Below are 20,881 nucleotides of genomic sequence, written 5' to 3'. Positions count from 1 at the left end.
TTCAGGAAATTTCTAGTGTTTTTGGAGCTCTGTACCAGGAACTCAGGACAAAGACCAAATATATTGTTAAATTATACCACACCATGTTTAGAGTAAAGCAGAAAGAATGAGTCCTGAAAGTCAGAGTTTCATTTGCAAGGATCAGATTGGAGAGAAAAAGGCTCTTGATTTCCCAAGTCTATTCTATAAATGTCAAGATCCAGAGTCTAGAGGAATGAAGAGTTTTAGGATATTTGCAGGAATCAATGGGAAGTTTTTCATTGAAAAACTGCAGTTTTTCAGACTGAACAAGGTAATGGTTTGACCAAGGAAACCCCAAAGGAAAAGAAGTGGAAAAGAGAATAAGAATTAAAAATAGGTGAGTGTTTCTGCGAGGGCCCTGGCCTTGGGCTCTCCTAAAACTGAATCTCTGGGGAGCTGGACACTATCAGTTTTCCCAATAAATTTGGAGATCCATGAGCAGACAAGAATTGTATTCCAACTTCTATATAGACCGCTGGGAGTGATTATTCTTATAGAATTTCCTAAACTATGGTAGAAATTTAAAATTGAAAATTTTTTCTTCTCAACTCTGCATGATATGACATTTCAGGCTTACAATTAAAATTAATTATGTCCTTCATCAATTTTTAAATAAATGAGTATATTTCTATATTAAATATATTGGGGCCTGGAATATGGTGTGTCTTCTGAATTTGGGCAGTTTTCCCTGCCTTCAGAAATGCTGTATTTTGGGCCCCTTCTTGGAATACTAAGCTGTTAATTTCCTGGTAACAGTTACTAGAGATGAAAACAAAGGTAATGAACTGAGAAAAGATTAGCTGTCTTTCCAGAATGGTTTTGGAAACCTCTAGACTTTTGCCATGATAGAATTGTCACGAATCTCTAACTCTAAATAAATTAAATGTCAGATGATGTCTTATTGTAATCAGTGGAAATTCAGAGGTGGTAAGGTGATCCAGTCACTGTTACGAGTTGTGGTCAAACACATCACTTTAGGGGACTGTTGTATGACAAAATGGAAAATACCAGAAAATGTCTTCAGCATAATATGTTTAAGATATTGACTAGAGAAAGGAAAATCCATGACTCCTAGAGTAAAAAGTTATTTTTTTCTGATATCTGGAATCAACTCCTCTTATCAGATGCATAGTCTTTCTGTATGTGTATTATCCATACCTTAGTTTTATAGTTTTAAGATTCCTGAAGTTTTGAAAGACCAAAGAAGTTAAGTACCAATTACCCTAAATAGATTCTGCAGAACATTTGTAGAGTCCCTCAGGAGAATACAAATTGGGAAATGCTTGAGAAACATTGATTGGAAACAGGTTGTGATAACTTATGAAAATTTGTGCTCTCCTGGTTATAAAAAAAGAATCTTCCCTCTCAAAACCTGAAACAGATTTTGTACTTTGATCCTTTTATCAAGTACTGGCCGTATTATTTTAGATGATAATATCAACTGGTAATTCCTGCTTCACTCTTTTACTTAGAATAGTTGAATTTCAGATTTTAAAAGGTATCTGTAGAGATAGGAAATGACAATCTTTATTGAAACTTTCAAAATGAGCAAAATAACCACATGAGCTTTGGATTTGTATAGTAGAATTACTTTTTGGTAAAAGCACTCATAATGAGATCATTATGATAACTTAAACTGTTATGAGGTCTGAGATGGAATTTCCATATTCAGAATTCCTTACCATAATAGGCTTATAGTGACATTTCAAGGTACTCTGCACATATCAGGTATTTTCTGCATGGAACTTCTCCCCGCTAGGCTTCTACTAAGTATGGAATAGAGACAACATGTTTTCCTTTATTAGGGCAGCATCAAGAGTGACTATTTGTAACAACATTTGCTCTGTCTTGCCAACTCTATGGAGTGTGCCAAACCAAGCCAATTACACAGCAATTCAGGTTTTTGGCAGATTTTTCTGCCATTTGAGTAAGACCAAAGGTAATGTTCTCTGTAAATAACACCTTGCCTAATCTGTCTGAAGAGCTCTAAGGCATGTCATACCAAGATGCAAGCTTGGTAAGGACATGTTCACTGCAAATAGTAATTGTCATCAGTATATCTAACCGCAGCTACGTTTCAATTTCATTTCCCTTACATGTAATTAAATGAGGTCCTAAACTATCCTATGATAAAGAAAAAAATGACACATGTCATAGATCTTTATATGTTATCAGGGTTTTACTGTCATATATGAATGAATGCTGAAAACACTCAGTAAGATGATGGTAATTACAGATGGGGAATATAAAATTAAATCTACCTGAATTTTCATGTTAGTAATGAGTAGAGGGAAGGGAGTTTACAGAAACACAGTTTTCAGGAAAGTGGCTAAATAATTTAGCACAACACTCAACATGTTGACTGTTTTAAGTAAAAGGCCTAAACTCTTAGTGTATACTTTTCAATTTGTTGGATTACCTCTGAGTGACAGAGAGAAGCAAATTATAAAGAAAGATATTTAAAGAGAAGTCATGGTTTGATCATGTCTTCTTGAACCAAAATGGAAGAGGAAGTAACTTCCTTAATAAATCTAAATGATGCATAATGTTAATGTTACTATCAGTAAAAATATAATACTTATTAAGGGCCAGGTGCCAGTCTAAACATCCTACATATAGTAACTCATTTAATCCTTCCAACAACACTGTAAAGTCATTAGAGTTATTATTCCCATTTTAAAGGTGAGAAGCTGAGAAAATGAGGGGTTAAGTAAATTGCCGGAGTCACAAAGCTGATAAGTGGTTAATCTGGGATTCCAATCCATACAGCCTCCCACTGTGGTCCCTTACTAACATAATATACTACACTGCCACTAAAGTAATACTAAAACTAACACTCATCTCACAACTTCCCTACAACAGGCATGGCTGACACAACTAATCATCACAAAAACCCTGTGAGGTAGGTACTATTATTACCCACATTTCCTGAGACTCCGAGACCCAGAGAGGCTAAGCAGCTTGTTAACATCACAGATAATACATAATGGAGCTGTGATTCACACTTAGAAAACGTGGTTGTAGAATACCTATTAACTATTCTGTTATTTACCTAATTTTTTTAAAAAAGTAGGCAGTTAATTTAGCTTTGTCTCAGTCATAATAATCAAAATTTGATGATTTGTTAAGGTCTCTTCTTTTTAAACTTTACATCATTTATAAGGCTTGAACCAATGAGAAAACTTTATGCTCTACAAGGAGCAATGTTTATCACACAGGAATTAATCAATGGATATCTACTTTGCTAGATTTGGATTTTCTGGGTTGGTTCATTGGATTGATCGACTTCACTGTATTCTTAAAATTTTTTCTTCTTTCTATTGTTAAAATGTAGATATAATCATAATCAGAATCCACTGATGATTAAAATTACTAAATTACTAAGACATACTATAGTAGAGTGGTTATGGGCATCAACCCTGGGGCCAAACTGCCTGGGTCTGAATTTTTCACTGATAGTTTTGTGATCTTGAGCAAGTTACCTAACAACTTTTGCCTCACTTTACTCATCTATAAAATGGGAATAATAGTAGCCCCTGTATCAAAGGTTGCTGTGAAGATTAAATGGGTATTTCTATGTAAAATGATTAGCACACTGCCTTGCATATTTAAGTGCTATATATATCTGGTAGTACTAACTCTTCAACTCACCAGGCATAATCCCACTTCAGGGCCTTTGCACATGCTCCACGTTCTACCTGGACCACTCTTTCCCCCAGATAAGTACATGACTCATTCTTCATTTCCTTTAGGTTTTTACTCAATTGCTGTCTTTGATGTAGGCCTTTGCTGGCCACACTCTCTAAAATTGTAATGCCTTCCCCACCTTCCCCATACTCTTTATTCCCTTTCCTTGCTTTATTTTTTTTATATCATTTATGTATCTCCTTATATTTCTCCTTATCATTTCTTCTGCTGCTTTATTGATGCTTTATGTTTTATTAATTTATTATAATTTAGAGTCCGATTTAGAGTCTGTCTCTCCTCACTAGACTATTAGCTTCGTGGGAAGAGGGATTTCTTTCAATTTTCCTCTGGGTTCTGTTTCTTTTGGGTAAGCATGCATGCATGAATGAATATTTCCTCTCAGTGTAGGGGGTATCACATATCAGGTGTTCTGTGATAACTTTGATTTTGAATTAAAAATGATAGAGACACTTGAGTTTTTATAGAACTATAAAATCTCATACCAGCCTTGGTGTAAATTAGAAAAAAAAATGCTGCTTCCTCCAGGATATAGCCTGAGCTAGAGCATGTGACTTGGCTAGGGAAGCTCAGATAGATTTCAGGCTGTGTGCTGCCTTTGTACCTGCTAGAAGCACAAATTCCTTTTAAACAGAGGATCAACTGAGACATGAATATGATGACTTGAAATATTTTTTTAAAACCAACTAAAATTGGTTAGTAAATATCAGCATCATCATCGTCATCTAGCTAGCTATCATCTATCTAGCTATCATCTATTTATATCTATGTATCTAAGTATCTATCGATCTATGCACATCAGGTTCTAATTTCTTCTTTATCTTTTCTGATGAGGTTGATATTATTTACTTGACAGCAATATGTTTTGTTTTGTTCTTGCGGTACGCGGGCCTCTCACTGTTGTGTCCTCTCTCGTTGCGGAGCACAGGCTCCGGACGCGCAGGCTCAGCGGCCATGGCTCATGGCTCACGGCCCCAGCCGCTCCGCGGCATGTGGGATCTTCCCGGACCGGGGCATGAACCCCGCGTCCCCTGCATCGGCAGGCGGACTCTCAACCACTGCGTCACCAGGGAAGCCCAAAATTAACTTTTTAATATCAGAAGCACCAAAGAAAAAAGAGTGAAAAGACAAGTAATGCAACACATGGAGCCACTTTCTGTGCTGCTGTGTGGATGGGAGCAGAACCTGTCCCTGTTGGCAGGCACCCCAAAGGAGGGGGGCAAGGGAAGGGGAGAGCCGGTGATCCTCACAGCTGCTGACTGAATTGTTGCAGAACCAATTTGGCAATCTGTAGTCAGTAAAAGTATGCTGCTGCCCATTAAAAAGTAGCCTTACTGAATAACTTAAATAGATTTGAAATGTTAAATAAATAATAATATTAAATTTGATAAAAGAAAAACATTCAAGAGAACGTACTAATTAAGCCGAGAGAGGGAGGATGAAAAAGTGTACATAAGTAAGGATGAGGAAGGTCAAATAAAGCTAGGGAGGCATAGGGAACACTATATGCTTAGGTTTTCAAGAGCTGGGAGGTCAAGGGTTGTGGTATGAGGTGTTTGGGGAAGAGCGTTAAAGGAAAAGAGTGTACTAAGAGGTGTCACAATAAACTTTCAGGCTTACAGTAATCTGAATTTTAGGTTGCTGGCTAGCGTTATTCATCCATAATATAGTTCCCCCCAAAGCTTATTAAGATTAAACGAGAGATAAAAATCTAGTAATCCTTTTAAAGCTAATTATAAGGTGCCAAAGTTTACACATAATTTGCTTTAAAAGATATAAATTAGAATCACATTAAGATTATATATATATATATTTATATTAATTGTGCTCTCACTTGCAATCTGTCCTGTTTGCTTGAGGGATAGATTTACAGTCGGTGGCTGGGTAATTACATTTCCCTCTGAGAATGCCCATGGGAGTGGGTGACTCTTATTAGCAGAGTAGGGACTGAGATCCTCCTTAGTAGACTGTAGGGTAGATGAGTCTGGATAGGTTGGTTGGGGCCTGATTTTGGAAGTCTTTGAATGACATATTAAGTAAAGCATTTGAGTACATTGGAGGGTCATTTCCAGTTCGGATCTGTGTTGCTGGAGGACATCAGGCAGCAATGTGAGGGCAAGAGATTGGAGCCTAGGAAACTACTTACAAGGAAGTTGTAGTCATCAAAGTGGCAATGACCTGAATTCAGGTCATGTCAATGGGGACGTATGAAGATGGATTAATGAGTCACTGTAGAGATAGAGCAAGATGTGGCCATGAAAAGTAAGTGGGAAATGAGGGAGAAGGAAGAATAACAAAAGGATTCCCTGGGGGCCGCATATTGGTAGGATGATGGCTTTATTCAGTACGGTAGAGCTCACAGAGATGAATCATTTACTGGGGGGAAATAATGAATTCAACCTTGGACAGTTTTGTATTTGATATATTCCTGGGACATCTGCATGGATAGGCCTAATGATGATAATTATAGTAAATACATTTCTCAAATCCTTACTTCTTAATAGGCACTGGGCTGCATGCATTTTTCTCAATTTAGAGATGATGAAAGTGAGGCTTATTGAAGATAAATAATTCGGCCAATGAGTGGTGGCTGGGAGTTGAACACAGACTGGCTCTAAAGCCTATATATACATCCTTAGCCACTGCACCATACTGCCTCTAGGGCTTAGAAGGGATGTTGAGTTAGAGATGGGGATTTGAGAGCTATTAGTTTATAAGTGATCCCTATGGAAAGGAGATGAGTTTTCCTAGGGAGAGATTATAGAGAGAGAATGCTGACAGACACATCTATACAAGTTAAGCAGAATAAAGTGATTATAGACATTTAATGTCATGCAATGTTGTAAGACTGCTTTATATCGATTTCCTGTTGCAAGCAAATGGCTTTCTGAGTGTAGTGATGTCTCTTTGTTCAGTGCAGTTCATCTCTCATTTATTCTTTGGGGATGAAGCCAATTTAACAATATGTATGACTAATTCTTTTCTTGAGAAATAGAGATGAAGAGGTGACCTTCTGCCCAGCCTTCTGATGGCAGGTTAAAACGGAAAGATTGGGGTTAGATGAACTATCTCTATTTCCCTGTAAGACTGTGATTATTTTGCCTCTTTAGTTCACTTGGTGTAGTAGATTTATTTACTCTTGATCAGGGTGATAGATTGGGAAAGAAAAACTATAGGAACTTATAACATAAAAGAAGTAAAACACCCCACCTTTGGATGTTACTCTACAGGCTAATTTAGAATGATTACTTTTAGTGCAATATCAAGGAATAAAAATGCTTCATTGTTTCATAATGCCCCTCAGCCTATTTTCAAATTTCTTTTAAAATATTACTTTCCAGTCATAATAGAAGTGACGGCAGATTTTTAAAGGACCCAGAAGTCTCTAATATATATTGTCACTATTCTTAGTTTCCAATACATTTCCTGGTAGAAATAATTTGCAACCAGGCATTAACTTTACAGAAGGTCAAGAATATTTTTGGTCTTTCAGAATAAAGAAACCCTCACTAAAATTATAATAACTCTGGAAGGGGAAACACTTTTAAATTTGAGCTTCTCAACCTTAATTGCATGCAGAGTTACGACTACCCCAGGGGCTTTAAACAACAGCAAAGTGCCAGGACTTCACTTCCGGAAGGTACTGATTTAATTGGATAGGCGTGGAATTTGAGCACTGGCGTTTTCTTTCTTGGCTTAAAACAGAAATTTATTCTCTCACAGCTCGAGATGCCAGAAGTCCAAAATCAAAGTGTCAGCAGGGCTGTGCTGCCTCTGATGGCACTAAAGGGAGATCCAGTCCTTGCCTCTTCCAGCTCTGTTGGCTACAGGTGTTCCTTGGCTTGAGACTCTATAATTCCACTCTCTGCCTTGGTGTTTGCTTGCCCTTTCCTCCATGTGCTTAATCTCCCTCTGCCTTTCTCTTCTAAAGGACGTCCTGTCATTGGATTTACGGCCCACCTGGGTAATCCTAGATGATCTCTCCTCAAGATCCTTAATATCTACAAAGACCTTTTTTTCCATATAAGGTTACATTCACAGGTACTGTGAACCGAATTGCGTCCCCCATAAAATTCATATGTTGAAGGCTTAACCTCTAACGTGATGGTGTTTGGAGACCGGGCCTTTGGGAGGTGATTAAGCTTAGATGAGGTGCTGAGAGTTGGGTCCTCCTGATGCATTTAGTGCCCTTGTAAGCCGAGACCCGCCCCCCCCACCAACAGAGCTTACTCCCTCTTTCTTTCTCTGCCATGTGAAGGCAACGATCTTCAAACCAGAAGGAGGGTTCTCATCAGGAACTGAATCTGCTGGCACCTTCTTTAAAGACTTCTAGCTCCCAGGACTGTGAGAAAATAAACATCTGTCGTTTAAGCCACCCAGTTGATGTTGATTTGTTATGGCAGCCCGAGCCGACAAAGACAGCAGGTTTCAAGAGCCAGGATGTGGACACATCTTTGGGAGCCACCCTTCAGTCCACTGCAACTGGTGTCACCCGGCGCTCTTTGGTTACATTTTTACTTGCCCGGGCCAGGATTAAATCATAGAAAAGAAAACTTCGACAGACTCTTTTCCTTTCTCCCTCATCATTGAATTTTTGGATACGAGTATTTTTTAACTCCCCATGGAATTCTAGTTCACAGCTAACACACACGATTGGATAGTCAAGTCAGATTTCGTAAATCAGAGATCCTACTCAGCTCAGATGGAGCAAAGAGACGTATGGGGACTTCAGAATGAATCCGCAGGTCCTATCTTCCATCGACAGACATGCACTTTTTACCCAGAATAATAGGTTGAGACTTGTGTGTAAGATTTGTAGGAATCACCTCCTGTGGTGAAGCATTCGAATTGTTAAGCAGATCTATTTTATATGTGATAAAGCATGTGTAGCATTATTCATGGCTTATAGATGCTACTTTCCTTTTACTATAAGTAATTGTCAACCAGGGATGGCTACTAAGGGCATTTCAGAGAAAAAGTCTGTTCTTCCTGTTAAGTACTATTGGTCCATTTATATGGTGGTCCAGTTGACATAAGGATTAAACAAAGTCATCTGCTTTCTTTTCATTCCCCCAGGCTGCCCCTTTCCTCCCTCATCCCTCCCCCTTCCCCCATGGATCAGAGGTTGGCTGCTTTCATTCTTTGCTCCCAGCAACCAAGGTCGAGATTTAGAGGCAATTAATAGCTTGCTGGAGAGCTGCTAGCTACTAGCAGAAATGGAGCCAGACAAAATGATACCAGGAGAAACAGTGCCTGTATCAGTCTTATTTAGTGCTGTCATTCATGTAACACACATTCATTGATCACCTATTATGTGCTAGACGCTGGGGATGTTAAGAGTAAAAAATAACATAGGCACAGTCCCTAATGGGTAGACAGACAACAACTAAGTGAGCAAACACATAAGAAAATTAACTCTAGAACTATGGAGAGATTAAGAGGGCAAAGAAGGAAACTAACTGGGGGAATTCATATATGGTGCAGTCATGGGAGGCCTCTCTGGGGGAGGCATTGCATGAGCTGAGAACTGGAGCATGAGAACGAGCCCGTTACCTGAAGGGCTGATAGAAGTGCCTTCTGGGCAGAGAGGGGAAAGGGATTGGTGTGCTCTTTCAGCCAAAGAAAGGAGGCCAGTGTGGCTGGAACATGGCGGCCAGCGCAGGAGAGAGTGGCTGAGATGGGGCTCGGTGGGGAGAGTGGCCGCCAGACCAGGCGCTGACTTGGCCACAGTTCTAGGTTTGTTCTCAATGCAATGGGAAGCTGCTGAGGGTTTTGAGGAGTATTTAAGTGGGGAAGTAAAGCAGTTCCTGCTCCATTTCTCTTTATTTATTTTTTAATTTTTATTTTATATTGGAGCATAGCTGATTAACAGTGTTGTGTTAGTTTCAGGTGTAAAGCAAAGTGATTCAGTTACACATATACATGCATCTATTCTTTTTCAATTTCAATTAGGTTGTTACAGAATATTGAGCAGAGTTCCCTGTGCTATACGGTAAATCCTTGTTGCTTATCCATTTCTCTTTAGTAGGCAAAAATTAAGGATGCTTATCCTTTGACAGAGGGTACTTGTAAGGGAGAACACCAAGAGTTCCTTAACCAACGACTGCGTCTGCTGACAAAGGTTTTGCTGACCAGAAAAACACTAATTCCTTCAAGGGAAAGGTCAAAAGCTGCTCCTGCTGTGGTAGGGCTGAACCTTGCGTGGCAAATTGTAAAGTGGGATAGATAACAGAGATAGAAATGCTTGGTGTTAGTGTTGGGTTAGGATTATCTACAAGAACTCTGAAAATGGGAAAATATTTTGAGCTGTCTTTTATAACTTTGAAAAGAAATTTAAAACTGACTACTCAAAGAAATAAACTGCATACAGGGGTTGGAAAATATTTATTCTTTCGTACTTAATGCAATACATGGGTTAAGTTCTTTATTGTAGTAGAGGCAAAAAAAAAAAAGGGATACAGTAGACAAGCCAAAGTAATTTACATAAAACACAATGGAAAGTGGCTGAGAAGAGGATAACTTTGGAAAATGATCTCTCCAGGAATGCTGCCAAGGTAAGTGGCAGTAGATATTGATTACGTAGACGTGTCATGGATTGGTTAACCAGTCATTCTGAAAACTGAATTGGATTTTTCTTCCTGAAATAGTGTTCTTGAAGCTATGCCAAACGCAGTCTCTCTTCCCACCCATTCTGGTTTGTGTCCGCTTTTCAGACTTAATAGTGCTCAGTCGTTTATACTGTGGGTCACAGGAAAGTCTTCCGTATACCCAGAGCAAACTGATTATGTTACATCATTTTACATGACAATTTCCCTCACTTTAAAAATACTGTATATTCTACAACAGTGGATGTATAACGTGCAATGCAGTGTGGGAATAGGTGAAGCACAGAAAAGAAGGAAAAGCAACAAAGCACGAAAGCTGCATAAAATAAGGTGACTATATAATTTATCCTCCAAAACATGGAAACGTTTGGGAGTAAAACGGGATGCTACGATTACACTTGTACGACAGGCTTAAACTGGAGATGTTCTAGGCAAACCGGTTTGTGTGTTTACCCTGTGAGTTAGAGGAGATAAGAGAATCCGAGTGAAGGCAAAATGTTGTGACAGGTAGGTATTTATTTAAGGAACAAGGGTCAGAATGAAGCTTCAGAATAGGATGTGTGAAATGGTGGACTATGGAATGGGACACATGGAAATCTGGAAGCCAATAAGAAAGGCTGGTAGCAACATCCTCTGTAGTAAAAACTTACCCAGCATATTAATGAAGACTAAGAAGCTGATCAAATCTAAACTTCAGCTCTATGCAGGGATCCCACATATGTAAGTAAAAGGTGAATGGAACTTAAATGTTGTCCTGTGAGAAAGCAAAAAATATAAATACCAAGAGGCAGGTGACTACCATGAAACATAGTCATACATTCTGGTATGGTTTGGGAAGTTTTTATGGATGACATACTGTTTCAGGCAGGCCTGGAAAGATGGCTAGGTTTAGGGGGAAATAAAGCAGATGATAATAAAGAATATTCCAAGTATAGGGAATGTCAAGATGTAAGGTGTACATAGGTAGTAATTTGGCTCAAATATTATACATGAATGGGAGTTTCAGGAAATAATAAGTTTTGAAAGATAGATTGTCCCCAACTCATAGAATGGCCCTGAGATTCAAAATGTGCCACCTGCTAATTGATGAATATCTCACTAAAACTTAGACATGATAACAGATCAGCAGAATCTGAAAGTGAAGATCTTGACAGCAATAAACCGGTTCAGAAAGCCAAATTCGTACCATCAGCTTTATTAAATTAATTTTCTTCTACTTATCGTGAGCCTACTGTGTAATTACAAGTTAGTTAAGGTTGCCCTGTCGTTTGAGATATAAATAAGATAAACTCAATCCTCTTGTCACCCTTCCCACAGAAATGTCAGGGCCCTTCAAGACCCCGGCCTAGAGTCCTTGTTCCTCCCTGGTCTTCTCTCTCCCCCAGCCTGCTGGCCCTCTCAGCTCTGTACTGGCTCAGGCAGGGAACTCAGCCTCTTTCCCTCTGTTTGTCCACTCAAACAGTTTCCACAAAGCATCTAGGTTTGGAGTCTATTGAAAGAAGAGTCATGGATGGGTAAGGCTTTGGGAGTCTATTGGGAAGATGTTCCTGGGCAGCCAGAGCGAGGGAAGCTGGGGGAGGGGTAAGGCAGGGGGGGAGGAAAAGCTGCGTGAGGTGTGCCATGGGTGTTGCTGTTATGAGCAGTGAAGGCTCCATCCCACAGGAGCCCCCCGAGAACCATGCGGGATGCCTCCCTCCATGGGCAGGGGCTGAGCAGTTATTTGCCATCCCCTGCCCCCTGTGGCTGAAGGTTGACATGATCATGCATACTTACCTGCCTCCTGGGCTGGGCTGTATTTGGATGAACAGCTCCTGTGGCATGTGAGAAGGCTCTGGGGCAGGATGCCCCAAGAAGGGGGTACAAGCATGCAGGGGGCATCGATCTGTGTATGTCTAGGCTCGCTCAGAAATGTCCTCCACAGATGTGCTTGCAATTGGAAGTGGGTGATGGAGCATGAGAAAATCCACCAGCAGGTATCCACAGGGTACTTTTACAGAGTGGATCTATCTCCATTTTGGAGAAGGTTTCTATTGCAGAAAACTTAGGACATCAGCTTAAAATAGAATATTAGCACTATTTCTAAAGGGCTTTTTACTATCCCAGATTTCTTACGGGACATCTTAATTTGTAGGCTCCAAACTCTTCAAAAACCTGCTGCCTCATCCCTTAACTCACTTCACACCTCATGCTTCTTTCTCTTTTGGGTACCCACCATTGGGGCTTTCTTATGAAATTAAATATCCTGATATTATCAGCCAGAACAATCTAACTTACTTCCTCTAACTAGACTCTGGACTAACAGCTGCATGTCCCCAAATGTATTTATGTTCTTGTCAAAGACACAGTCATCTACACTTGGAGTCACCCAGGCACATTAGAAAACTGGCCAAGATTTTGAGAAGGTTAGTCTTTTCTTATCCCATTCCCTCTTAGCCACAGGTAGGTTGAATGGAGCCGTTTAAAATTTTATTTTCCCTTTAATATGAATGATGCCTCCTACTCTTAGCCTGACAACTTCCTAATGACAGAAAGGTCAAGAGGCAGTTTTGATTCTAAATAGTTTTTTTTCCCCGAAACTCAGAGAAATTAAGTAACTTCCAGCTCACATAGATAGCGAGTGCCAAAGCTCAGATTCAGATCCACTTCTGTTTTTTTGACATCAAAGCCTCATACCAAATTGTAACTTTTCCACCATATCGCCTTCTTAAAAATAAGGTCGTGCTTATATTTAACGTATATGTTAGCTCTTTCTCTCCTAGCTAGGACTGATTGGAAAGCTCTTAGTTGAAGACAGAAAATTCTAATTCTTGAATAATTCTTGTAGCTAATTACCAAACTTATTACTTTGAGACTGAGGAAAACTTTGCTTTTCCTAGTTGGTTTGTCAGTTGCTTTCACATCAGCTCTGTATTGAATTCAGCTGCATTTTGTTTATAAATAAATTTGAGCAAATGGGATAAAGAAAAAATCCAGTAAGATTCCTAAACTACAAAGGAATCAGATCAAGGGCCTGTGCATTTAGGTCATGAATGCTCAGTGTCAAAAATAACATGGAAAGGAAAGGATTAACATTAAGTGTGGGTCTTTAACATAATTTGTCTTGAACTTCTTGTGATAAAACTCAGGCTAATATTTTTCTAAGTCTCCCTTCCCCAAATGATTTTATATATTAAACCTCACAATTATGTATATGCGTACACACATATTTATATATTTACACATAAAAGGAGTGATGTATTGACTAATTTTAAATTTCTTTGGATATGTTTTCTGTTATCAGAAAAGTTTCCAGTACAAAAAAACATACAGAATTTTAAACTACTATGATTAAGAATTTCAGATATGTCTTTACTCTTTTGTTTCATCTTATAGCACCTATGTGTTTATTAGAAAGCTTAAAAAAAGGTATTGCTTACACATATAGTTGTTAATATGAAGCTTAATACGTTTCAGCTGTGTTTGTCCATATCATTTGTCTTTGATTATTAGTATGTTTAACTAGTAAATCTGTATCTATAAATGAGATCCTTTCCGTGTGTGTGTGTGTGTGTGTGTATGTGTGTGTGTGTGTAATGCATGAGAGGATTCTTTAAAATGCTCCAAACTAGTTTTAAAATTAAGTCTTGAAGGAAAGAGCCCTTGCCTTTAGAGATTAATTATTTCCAGGCTTTGACATTGTGAAGTCAACTTTTATTTTCTCCAAAGCAAAGTAATTGTGTTGATATTGAGCTGTCAATGGAAAAAAATAGATTTGGTCTCTCAGAAATAGTTTAATGATTGCCATTCCTGTCATTATGGGGACAATAATGTACTTAGTTTTTCCTCCAGAAAGGTTAAGGACAATGTTACATTATCGCAAATACCACTTTCAAAATTGCACAAAATGATACATGTTCTTTTGAAGGCATTTTATCAATGACTATTGATTTAACCCAGAAACTGGATTTAATAATGACTGCTTTACTAAGTACATGTCACAGTAAAGTCCCTGAACCAGCAGTCTTCAAATGAGTAGCCTGTACCTGCATTGACTCCTTTTCTTAAGACTTACTCCTAAAGACTTTTAGCTTATCAAAATATTTATTTAAATTGGCAAAAGATAAATTGTGGTAATTTTGCTACATTATTTCTACCATTCCTTGTTAGCATATCTTTAAATTTGTACCATTATGACAATGAATATTAATTTAATGAACATTAGCTTTTTTCTTAGATTTTAGGCTGGAGTGTGTATTCTGAATGTTTAGAAAAATGTATGCATTTGATTTTCAAATTATGCAATTAAGAAATTGATCTAGTAGTGTAAAAAGATTGAAAAATTTGGAGTAAATACATAATCTCACTGATTTTTTTGTGTATTTTAATCTTTAATGTTTTATATTAATTGTCTAGTTTTTTAAAAATTCATTGATATTTTCCATGTCGAACTTTTATTTTAGGAAATAATACCAAAATAGTAAAGCAAGTAAAAATTATTGAGTACAAATTTATTAGGTCCTGTTTTTTTCAAATGGTTGAATTATATAGTACTGCACAGTTTTAACTATCTACAAAATAAGTTTAGCCTTTTCTGCTCTGGAATAGGGTTGACAAACAAAAAAGGAAGGTTTAAAGTGGACTTGTGTTCAGAACTCTTAGGATCTTGAGACTGTACCTTACTTGCAAGCTAATAAGCTGATCCACTACAGTTTCATGGATGCTGGCAGAAGCCACAAGACTCCTGTGACAGAGACAAAGGAGTAGACATAGTATCAGCATTTACTCCAATTCTCCAAGTCCCTGATCCCACCTGGTGACACAAAGAGGCACAGGTATTATCTGCCCACCTAGCAGGTTGTGTTACAAGAGAGAGCCCTGAGCCTGGATCTTTAATCTTTCTTATGGGCGGTAAACAAACCCAGCTTTTGCTCCCAAAAGACACTATCTTCATCTTCTAAGGCTATTCACGATCCAAACATACTTGAGAAGATAATCTGTAACCAAAGGACAGCAGTGCCTTCCTGCAAGAAAAACCTGAGAGACCTCTGGAGATCTGTCTCCCAGCAAAGTGGTTTACGTGTTCCTGGATTCCTATAAGTGGTATAGATAGTTTTGTGAAGTAGTAGAATCCTATGAGAGTGTAGGATTGTGTAGAGTGAGTGTTTGAGAAATGGATATATCGATTCCCAATTAGTTCAAATTCTCACTGCTAGATAATATACATGGGGAGGTGGCAATGTACTTTCCTGTCTACATCATTTTACTATGAATTATCATGACTTATCATGGCAGATGTCAGCCCCTTTGGGTTAAATTGGACTCTCATTTATATTTTAAGCTGTGATTGATACCATTGTTAGAAACATGATTCAGTGCTGTAACAGGTGATTCTTAACATATATTTCCTTTAGGTGACTGTTGCTGTTAAATCTTTGCCATATCATCAAAAGTTCCTTCCAGGTATCACCAGAATTTATTTAACTTCCTTGTTTTAAATTTAGGTTTAATTTTTTAGCATACATTATCTCAACTAATTCAGTGGTGTCTCATAGTTTAATTTATAGCTTCCGAGTTCCCCCATTTTAAATGTACATTTTGATGAGTTTTACTGAATTTATACAGTTGTGCAACCATCACTAAAATCTAATTTTAGAACATTTTCATCATCCCTAAAAAGCTTCTTCCTGCCAATTTGCCCATCCTCACTTCCATCCCTCGTCCCTAATAACTTCTGATTTGCTCTGTGTTTCCATTTTTCCATTTTCTAGAAATTTCTTATAAGTCAAATCAGTTTTTGTGTGTGTCTGTGTCTGATGTTTTTAATTTAGCATATAATACCTTTGTGATTCATTTATACTGTTGCATACATCAGGAGTTTTTTCCTTTATATTTCTGAGTACTAGTTCAATATATGGATGACTTAGATATTTATCTGTTGAGCAGTTGCTTATCTATTTTTGTTGCTTCTAGTTTTGGGCTATGAATAAAGATGCTGTAAACGTTCATGTATGTCTTTGTGCAAACACTTCATTTCTTGTAGGCCATATGGTAAGTGTATGTTTAATATTTAAGAGGCTGCTAAGTTGTTTATCAAAGAGGTTTTACTATTTCACGTTCTCATCAGCAATACATGAGGTACACTTTTTCCACATCTTTGCCCGCAATGTCAGTCTTTTTGATTTTATCCATTCTGGTGGGTGTGTAGTGGTATCTCTTTGTATTTTTATTTTGCATTTTCCTAATTACTAATGATGTTAAACTTCTTTTCATGTGCATATTTTCATTTATATATCTTCTTCGGTGAAATGTCTATTTGACCTTCTCTAAATTGGATTAATCTTCTTATTATTGAGCTATAAGAATTCTTCATATGTTCTTGATGACAACCTTTGTTACGTATATATTTTGCACTTATTTCCTCCCAGTCTATGACTTGTCTTCTCATTTTTTTAAACATTAACTTTTGAAGAGCAAAAGTTATCAATTTTTATTATATTTATTATTTTGGGGACCAGAATATTTAAAATCCATTGGCCATAACCACTTACATTTATCTCTGTTGGTGGTTCTAGGCCACTTCTAGCTTGCTTCTCCTATACAGTGGTGACATGGGCATGCACCACATTTGCCTTGTTGACTGTTCCCTTCGGGTCCTGTGGTTAACAAGTACTCCTAATTGACACAATGTTTATATAGTTAAATATGTAGGATTCTAGTCCTGCACACTTGATCCATCTTCCTCTTGTCATTGACTCCTAGAGAGTAAATATGTTTCATTGATTTCTACATTCTTGGTGGAGCCATCTCATATCTCCTAAGAAAGTATAATAAAATAATTATTTTATTATTATGGTCACATTATAGCTATGTAAGGACACATTTTCTTGATTTTAACCACCTATTTTTTTAACATCTTTATTAGAGTATAATTGCTTTACATTGGTGTGTCAGTTTCTGCTTTATAACAAAGTGAATCAGTTATACATATTCATATGTCCCCATATCTCTTCCCTCTTGCGTCTCCCTCCCTCCCACCCTCCCTATCCCACCCCTCTAGGCGGTCACAAAGCACGGAACTGATCTCCCTGTGCTTTGCGGCTGCTTCCCACTAGCTATCTACCTTACGTTTGGTAGTGTATATATGTCCATGCCTCTCTCTCGCTTTGTCACAGCTTACCCTTCCCCCTCCCCATGTCCTCAAGTCCATTCTCTAGTAGGTCTGCATCTTTATTCCCGTCTTGCCCTAGGTTCTTCTGACCATTTTCTTTTTCTCTTTCTGACTTACCTCACTCTGTATGACAGTCTCTAGGTCCATCCACCTCACTACGGATAACTCAGGTTCATTCCTTTTTATGGTTGAGTAATATTCCTTTGTATATATGTGCCACATCTTCTTTATCCATTCATCTGTTGATGGACACTTAGGTTGCTTCCATGTCCTGGCTATTATAAATAGAGCTGCAATGAACATTTTAGTACATGACTCTTTTTGAATTATGGTTTTCTCAGGGTATATGCCCAGTAGTGGGATTGCTGGGTCGTATGGTAGTTCTATTTTTAGTTTTTTAAGGAACCTCCATACTGTTCTCCCCAGTGGCTGTATCAATTTACATTCCCACCAACAGTGCAAGAGTGTTCCCTTTTCTCCACACCCTCTCCAGCATTTATTGTTTGTAGATTTTTTGATGATAGTCATTCTGACTGGTGTGAGATGATATCTCATTGTAGTTTTGATTTGCATTTCTCTAATGATTAATGATGTTGAGCATTCTTTCAGTGTTTGTTGGCAATCTGTGTATCTTCTTTGGAGAAATGTCTATTTAGGTCTTCTGCCCATTTTTGGATTGGGTTGTTTGTTTTTTTTATATTGAGCTGCATGAGTTGCTTGTATGTTTTGGAGATTAATCCTTTGTCAGTTGCTTCATTTGCAAATATTTTCTCCCATTCTGAGGGTTGTCTTTTCATCTTGTGTATGGTTTCCTTTGCTGTGCAAAAGCTTTGAAGTTTCATTAGGTCCCATTTGTTCATTTTTGTTTTTATTTCCATTTCTCTAAGAGGTGGGTCTAAAAGGATCTTGCTGTGATTTATGTCATAGAGTGTTCTGCCTATGTTTTCCTTTAAGAGTTTGATGGTGTCTGGCCTTACATTTAGGTCTTTAATCAATTTTGAGTTTATTTTTGTGTATGGTGTTAGGGAGTGTTCTAATTTCATTCTTTTACATGTAGCTGTCCAGTTTTCCCAGCACCACTTATTGAAGAGGCTCTCTTTTCTCCCCTGTGTATTCTTGCCTCCTTTATCAAAGATAAGGTGACCATATGTGCAGGGGTTTATCTCTGGACTTTCTATCCTGTTCCACTGATCTATATTTCTGTTTTTGTGCCAGTACCATATTGTCTTGATGACTGTAGCTTTGTAGTATAGTCTGAAGTCAGGGAACCTGATTTCTCCAGCTCCATTTTTCTTTCTCAAGATTGCTTTTTAACCACCTATTTTTCAAAGGACGCTATATAATTGAGAATCATTAAAATGTACATCAACAGAAGACTTGCTTATAAGATAAATTTTATTTGATTTCATGTTTAATTGCAATGTTGTTAATTCAATAAAGTGATATCATTCAACCTCAATGGATTGCAGTCAAACATTTCATGCTTAATATTTTAATAAAAATGGTATTTTTCTATAAGAATGACTAACTTTTCTAGTTTTAAGATTACTTAAAGCCCAACTCACAGTTGACATTTTGCTTTTATTGTGGAAATAACAGTAATAAGAAAGATTAAATACATGTTAGCAAACTGATACACTTAAGAATACTATGTCATTTGCTTTAGAAGATTTGTTGTTCAGATTTTCTGAGTCTTTAAAGATTGACACGTGTACATTGTGAAGAAAGGTAAATAGCCTCTGAGGCTCAATGATAGTTCTACAGAGTATTAAAAGCAGCAAAAAGCATGAAAGTTAATAACTCTTATCTTCTAATGCAGAAAAGTGAATGAAATATTTAATGCCCTACTAATCTACCAAGGGACCTTTCTAGTCTTGTCACGTTTTCTTCCCCTGTGAAGAGCAACTAAAAAATTATTATAATTCTATATTATTTTTCTGTAATTACCCAGCTTTAAAAAAAAATACTTAGCTTTTAACATTTGTTTACAAGCATTTTAGTGGACTTTCAACCTCACATGTATTTCCCTCATCTTTTACCTTCACAAAAATATACATATGGCAGAGATTTAAAATATACAAGGTAAAAAGATGCAAATCCTAGATATAACAGTAGTTAAGAAATAGAAGAATACAAACAAAATGTTCTTTAAAATAATAATTAAAATTTCATACTTTTTCTATAGTCTACAGTAATAGACATGAGAACTCATGGCTGAAACAAATATATATTTCCATTTATATACATAGAATAAAAATATATTCAATCTGTTTTTTAGCCTGCTGCCTATATTTCTAAAATGGTAATACTTACCATGTCATTTCCATGTTTTAAATATGTCAGTGGTTACCTATCGACCACTAGGTAACATCAAGTTTACTTTCCATATGTAGTATTTAATTATTTGTCCTCTTATACTTTTTTTCATATTTGCTACACATCACATCCTGAGCAGCTACTTATAGTTTTAAAATTTAACAAAGATTTGTTGATAATCCGTAGTGTAGTAGTTCCTAGGCCCTGGAGATAACAAGATCCCTATGTTTACCTCAAATCGTCAAAAATTCAAAGACCCCACAGTCTAGTGAGGGTATGTCAGCATCCTCATCTTCATCCTCATCATTGTCATGATAACTGTCCTTTCTTGTTTACTCAGGTCAGATGCTGTGTAATGGGCTTTATATGTATGAACTCACTTAACCATTAGTGTAACCTGTAAGGTAGGCTCCACTTTAAGAGGAAGAAACTGAAGCTCTGAAGATTAAATATTTTGATTAAGGTTAAACTGCTAATAATTCATAAGCCATACATCTGGAATTCTAACTGATAACCGTCTTTCTCCTTTTCTCTACATGCCTTCTCCTATGACACATTTCAGTACCCTACAGGAAACGTCACAGGAGTACAGGAAACCATGGAAGGGGGGTTGGGGTGTCCACAGTCCTGCCTGTGGTTGTCAAGCGTTTAGGTTTTGCTTCATAGAGAAAGAATCACTTCAGCTGAATTTTGAAGGATGCCTGTGACTTTACCAAGTGGACAAGGAGTGCGAAAAAGAGTATTTCAGTTATTTGCACAGTTAACAAATAAGAGCGTGGCATTGGAGGAACAGGGAAGGGACATTGTAAAGCACAAATAATGTGGTAGAAGCCCTGTTTTCTGTGATGTGTGTGTGTGTGTGTGTGTTTGTCTGTGTGTCTGTGTGTGTGTGTAGTAGAATGCCTTAATATGAAACATAGTATGTGATTTATCAATATAAAAATTTTCTGAGGTTTCAGAAAGCAGTTTCCTAGAAAGACATTTAATTAGATAATCTTTTGTTTTCAAAAGAAATATTGTTAGCACCATAATAAATCTCATAATAACACTATAATAATAAAACTAATAATAATAACACTGTATTATT

The sequence above is a fragment of the Globicephala melas genome, chromosome 18 (genome assembly GCF_963455315.2).
Source record: "Globicephala melas chromosome 18, mGloMel1.2, whole genome shotgun sequence".
In the NCBI taxonomy this organism is placed as follows: domain Eukaryota; kingdom Metazoa; phylum Chordata; class Mammalia; order Artiodactyla; family Delphinidae; genus Globicephala; species Globicephala melas.
Note: the sequence above shows the minus strand (reverse complement) of the source record.